Here is a 6,266-nt window from a genome sequence, read left to right as displayed (position 1 = left end):
CTAACTCCCCAAGGGGTGCAGGGGAGTGGGGAATGGGGGCTGTGGTCAGTTCCTAACTCTTCATCTCTGCAGCTCCTTCACGGTCACTCTGCCCCTGCTCCCCATGGGGTCCCTCCCATGGGATGCCTCCCTTCCCCAATTGAGCCTGCGGGGGCTGCCCACAGGCAGCAGCTCTTCAAGCACTGCTCCCACATGGCTCCATACCAAGGGGTCCATCCCCCAGGAGCAAACTGCTCCAGCACAGGTCCCCCACTGGTGGGCGGCAGCTCCCCCCAGACCTCCTGCTCCTGCGTGGGCTCCTCTCCATGGGCTGCAGCTCCGGCCCGGGGCCTGCTCCTGCAGGGGCTCTCCATGGTCCGCAGCCTCCTCCAGGCCACATCCACCTGCTCCACCGGGGGCTCCTCCACCCATGGGGGGGCTGCAGCGTGGAGATCTGCTCCATGTGGGACCCATGGGCTGCAGGGGGACAGCCTGCTCCACCAGGGGCCTCTCCACAGGCTGCAGGGGAACTGCTGCTGCCTGCCTGGAGCACCTCCTGCCCTCCTGCTGCACTCACATGGGGTCTGCAGGGCTGGTTCTCACTCCTCACTCTCCCAGCTGCTGTTGTGCCACAGGTTTTTATTTTCTTACTTAAATCTGCTCTCCCAGAGGCACAAACAATATGGCTTATCGGCTCGGCTCTGGGCAGCAGCGTGTCCCTTTGGAGCCTGCTGAAACTGGCCCTAATCTAACATAGCTTCCAGAAGCCCCATCACCAGGCCAGGTTATATGGGGCTTAGAGCAACCTGGTCTAGTGTGAGGTGTCCCTGCCCATGGCAGGTGGGTTGAAGCTAGATGAACTTCGAGGTCTCTTCCAAACCAAACCATTCTGTGATTCTAGAATGATCAGAGCCAGTCCCATAGTAACATTATATTGCAGCGGATGTAGCTGAGACCAAAGTCTGTCCTCCAGCTGAGTCAGTGGATGTTGTCTGCTTATGATAATTGCATTGTTGCGGAAAGGGCCATGGTAGGAGCTACAGCAGTGTCTTTGGAGACGGCACGTGAAGAGGTGATATCTCTTGATACCTAGTTAAGTAGACTGCAAATTCTTTCCAGCAGGTCTGCCAAACATCTCTGATGTGCTGAGAAAAGTGTTTTTTGGTGTCTTTTGGGACAATGTTTCCTTTTGTGCATTAGATACTTACAAAAAGAAGCATTATTTATTCATTTATTTAAGCTTCTTTAAATCTACATGCCTTAGATGAAACACAAGATAGGGCAGTTAACTGCTGACAAGTTTGAGCTCCTATAATGGATACCCCACAGAATTTCACTCTAATTCCTGCATTAGGGACTTGCTTGGTGTTTTCTGTTTGTTTTGTTTTCTTTTGTTCTTAATGTGAGCAATTATGATTTTTTTTTAATTAAAAAAAAAAAAAAAAAAAAAGCTTGCCCTGCTAGGAAAGTTTTTAACAAACTGTTTAGAGCTTTCCAATGAATTTTAAATTGTAACTAGCATTATACTGCCAGAACAGTGTAGAGATTTAGATGCTTTGGCAAATCATGCCATATTTTAGATCTGTTCTTTGTGTTGGTTTTTAGAAAATGATGTTTGCTTCATTTGGGTTTTGCTGTCTTTACATGTAGCAGAATAATTAAAGGCATAAAAACACCAACTGGAAAAACGGCATCTAAATAAATGGACAGATTTCCTATAATCTTTGGGGTTGGAGACTTTTCTTTTTTTGCCCGTCTCCTACATTTAGCACAATAGCCTCCTGGTCTGTGACTGGTCTTCTAGGAGCTGTAATCACATAAATAATAATTAGATGGAAGTTAGAAACAGCATGACTGTACTGAACAAATATGCATAATTAAAAATGTGTCTGTATCAGTAGGAGTGAAGGAAAGTGAATATACTTCAAATATTCAGATTTTAATACCTCATTATTCAAAGATCATAAACATTAGTTTAAGGAATAGATTAAAGGGAACTCTTCCCCTTCCCCCAATCCATTTATTTCTTCTCCCATATTTAACAACTGATGGTGGATCAGACATCTGCAGAATTTGTTGAGTCTTTCCCATTTTTTCATGCCTAGGAGATATATCTTGAGGCTGCAAATCATTGGGCTGAACTGGTGAAAGAGAACACAGGTGCCTCACAGCAGCCTTTGTGAACTCAATCTCATGCTATCCATAGCATAAGATGCTAGTCTTCCAACACTAGTTCTGTTTAAAGTGGATGCTTGGCCCGCTGGTTAGCAATGGGGCATATTTTTGGCTCCAAGAATACACTTTTGAAGTCCTTGAAGACACAAAATATTGGAACAAGATTGCAGGATAGGAAATTGTAGACAAAGTGGTGTAGCTAGCATTGCAGAGATGGAATGAATGGATGTTTTTCCCAGTATCCTAAACTCTGCACTAATCAAGTATTAAACAGCTGTTAAATACTGTTACCAATGATTATTTAGGCAAAGCCCAAACTTCTATATGTGTATAGCATATGTGGGATACATGTATTTACAATAACATAGGTTAACTTTCAGAGAATATACACAACTTAATAAAAAAAATCATATATCATAAACAATAGATCTTACACATTTTTACCCCTTCAAATGGTAAAATATTCAAGTTTTAAAAGAAAAAAAATAAATCAGAAACCAAAATGTAAGGTCAAAAACATATTGGGGGACCTGGGCTGCATGCCTATATGTTTCTATTTTCTTCTTTTAGTTCTAGGTGTTGGTAACTAAAATTTCCCTTTGGTACACCAGATGGCTATAACAATATGCCTGTCTCCTTAGTATTTGTTGGCAGTCTAGTTTGCTTTTTTGTGTGTAAAGTAGAAAGTAGCAATAAAGGCAGTAGCTGAGGATGTGCTGTGCATGGAGCACTAGTAAAGTGGTTGAGACATTGCTGGCAGCAGGAGTCTGCAAAGAAACCATCATATCAGAACAAAAACAGCTGTCTGCCAGCACCATAAACGTTAGGAAATGCTGTGGGTGATTAGTTGCTGCTCCTAATGTGTGAAAGTTGGCCTGTCTGCATACAGGCAAAATAAACTCCCTTTTACTTCTTGCACTCATACGTGGAAATCACAGGACATTATGGGATTGATTATGAGTCATAAAAGCCAGGAAGTTCAGTTTCAGAGTGAAAGCCATGGCAATGACTGTCTCTTTCTATTTGGATGTCATTGTGTGAAAAGCTAAGGTGAAACGAAAAGGAACAGGAAACAAAACTCAAATAGAGAATGGGACAAAACTCTAATGGGAAAAGCAACTTGGTCAGGAAGGAACACTCACACATATAATATAAGGCACCTGGCCTCTCTGAAACTTTTTTTTTTTAAGTAAACCTTAGTGGTCCTGAAACAATAGCACAAGAATGGTCCAGCAAACCCACATACTACTGAGTGCCACGTAGTCTTTTTCCCCAAAGAAAGACATCCTCCTTATTTCCACTATCCCACCAGACTGAACATTCTGAACAAACACCACTTCAATGAAAGCAGAAAAAAATCCAGAACTAGGGAAAAAAAGAGAATATAAAAGTTTTTTTTGTCATGAAATTCTTCAGTTACATTTGTCCTGAATAAACTGCTTAGCTGGCCATTTCAGAAATGAATCAACTGTGACTGTAAATCTGGGAATTTAATGTGGATTAAAATTATCCTTGTTTTGTGCTGCATGGCATTTTGAATATTTTCTTTCTGTGAGGGATTTCTCATGCTGAATTGGTTATGAAATAGATCTGAAAACCAAGGGCAGAAGGTGGGGTTACTTAATTTTCTTTTCTATACCTCTGAGCTGACTGCTTTTTTAGCAATCATAACAAAAAGATAAACATTTATATAGCACCTGCCAGTCTATGGCTTAAAAGCACTTAACACACTTCAATATATACTATTATACAGAAAAGGAAAAAATACAGTTCTAGGGTGAAAGGTAATTTCTAGCTGATAGTGATGCTGGAAAACAGAAAGTCAACTGAGTTTAGAGCAAAGTAAAACAGAACAATTCAAACTAAGTACCGACTACGAGAGCAGAATTAATACTTCTGCTGCTGCAAAATTTGTCAAAGGGAATTTCAAAGCCTGATTTTTCTTATCTTTCATACACAGACTGTAAATCTTGGGTCCAACAAAACAAATGGATGGTTTAGTGCTTTTACAAAGGACTAGGTTTTGTTCCACCAATTTAGTAAGGTAGACCCCTGGAAGAAATGGTAAGGTCTGGATCTCAGTGCCCACAAGGAGTTAAGAGGGGCTGTAGAAATGACTGATGCTTTTGCCTGTGTAATAAAACTAAATTCTCGGGTGGAGGGAGACCGCAATATTTCTGAGTGCTTTTTCCTCACAAAAATGTCACAGAAAGGTTTTATTTCATTCTGCATGATCCACTTCATTGTATTTGCAAGAAAAGTAAAGGAAATGAAGACTTTTACTCTCGGAAATGCCTTTTTTTTACTTTTTAATGCTAGTCAGCAGCCTGGTGATTTAGGAGACATCCTCAGGAGAATACCAGGACTAGCAGATGATATCAGAGGGAGCTTTAATTTCTTCTACTCTTACTGTTCAACATTGGCTAAACAATTAATGATTTACTAGAGAAAGCTAGGGAACAGCAGAACTAGGGGCCCTAGGAAAAAGTCCTAGAGGTTGTTCCATAAAGTCACTCTCACTCTGTGAAATGAATATTCAAGTATTCCATAAAAAGTAGGACACCTCCAAGAGGAAGTCATGAAAGAGCTCTGCCTCCAAATGCCCTGTCTCACAGGACAGATTTATTTCATGAACATAAGCAAACTGCTAACTTTTGCATGTGTAACCTTAATTAAAGCAGAATTTAACATTATTTTTTTTTCTTTTTAGCCAGTTCAGAGATTTTTCTGCTTACTAGGAAGACTATTTTAAGAAACAATTTAAATATCTTAAGTGATAGGTAAAATATAATACAGATATGCTAAGTTTAACCTTTAAAAGAGTTCTTAGCTGTTCTACCCCCAAACTAAAATCAACAGAATAAAAATTGCCCTGGATTAAAGAGGCATACTCCTTTTTTCCATCATGGAAGAGAGATAACCTCAGTCCACATCTATAAAGGAACTCATTGTGTAATATGAAATTTCAGTTGCTAACAATTTCAAATGAATTTTCATGAAATCTGCTTTTCATCTCTCAGATTGCTCGTGGTTAATAAGAATCAGTGTACTTGCTACCAGACACATCGATCCAAACATCCTGGTACAGGGTAATACGTGCTATGCCACGACACTAACCCTGGTCCCAGGGTATTGTAGCTCTGCAGGTACAGCACCCTTCTCTAGTTTTCTGTCTACCCCTCCTAGAAGGGAGCCTACAATATATAAGCATACAGGCTGGCTAGCACAACCTATGTTTGCGCTGTTTCAGACCTGTGTTGCCTCCTGTTCTGGATCTATATTATTCAGAGCCAGTTAGAGATCTCTAAGTAAGTGTATCGTGTGGAGCCATGAACTCCAAAGCTTTTGGAGACACCCTCTAGTACATGGGAGAACTTGGGTACCAGGAGGCCAGAGGAAGGGCTAATGACCATGTCCCACCCTTTAGGACTGAAAAGTCCTCTCATCTTTTAGGGCTGACAAGTCTGATCTTCACAGCCTGAGCTGGCATTGCTGAATTTCACAAAATACTTACCTTCAGTATTACCCAAGGAAGAAGCGCCAGATGAATGCACCAGAAGAGCAGTACCTGTCTGTAAGACCCTCCTCAGCCTGGAGTTATCAGCTGCAGCTACAGACTCTCAAGGGACCACCCTGACCTTGAGGCTAGGAATGAGCAGAGAGAAAAGCTCTCTTTGCCTTTCCTGCTGAAGCTGGCCCACAGGAATGCATGATTTCAGCAGTACACAAAGGGAAACATGACTCTCTAGCCTAATTGCTTTGGCATTTACTTCAGAGGTGGAAGACTTCAGTTCTGTCCTTTTTCCCAAGGCTTATAATAGATTTTACATTTAAGAAAAGTAAGTAAAATATGTTAAAAAAAAAAGTTGGGAGAAAGAGTGGGTCCTTCTCCTGCTAACTGCAGTAGTATCTCTCTTCTTCCTCCTGCTTCTCCCACATTAATTTTGCTTGGGGGGGGGGGGGGGTCGGAAATAAGTACTGAGTCCCCATCTGCTGCTTCCTGCTCAATGCTCTGAGTGCTTGTAAGATGCAGGCAGCAGCTCCAGAAACATTTCTACAAGTTCTCAGCCACTTTTCACAAGAAAAGAGTGCAAGTAATCCATACTGTGGTA

At 41.5% G+C, this 6,266-nt stretch overlaps 1 long non-coding RNA gene across 1 annotated transcript; it reads right to left on the bottom strand.

The window, feature by feature from the left end:
• Window positions 1-1,416: 1,416 nt before the first annotated feature.
• LOC137856891 (uncharacterized) lies at window positions 1,417-5,799 on the bottom strand. The gene is made up of 2 exons (XR_011096861.1): window positions 5,669-5,799; window positions 1,417-1,786 (listed from the first exon to the last, which is right to left on the bottom strand). It is a non-coding gene; the product is annotated as an uncharacterized lncRNA (long non-coding RNA).
• Between the last annotated feature and the right edge of the window lie 467 nt (window positions 5,800-6,266).

This window comes from Anas acuta, chromosome 1 (assembly GCF_963932015.1).
Source record: "Anas acuta chromosome 1, bAnaAcu1.1, whole genome shotgun sequence".
Taxonomy (NCBI): domain Eukaryota; kingdom Metazoa; phylum Chordata; class Aves; order Anseriformes; family Anatidae; genus Anas; species Anas acuta.
Note: the sequence above shows the minus strand (reverse complement) of the source record. Positions and strands in the feature narration are given on the sequence as shown.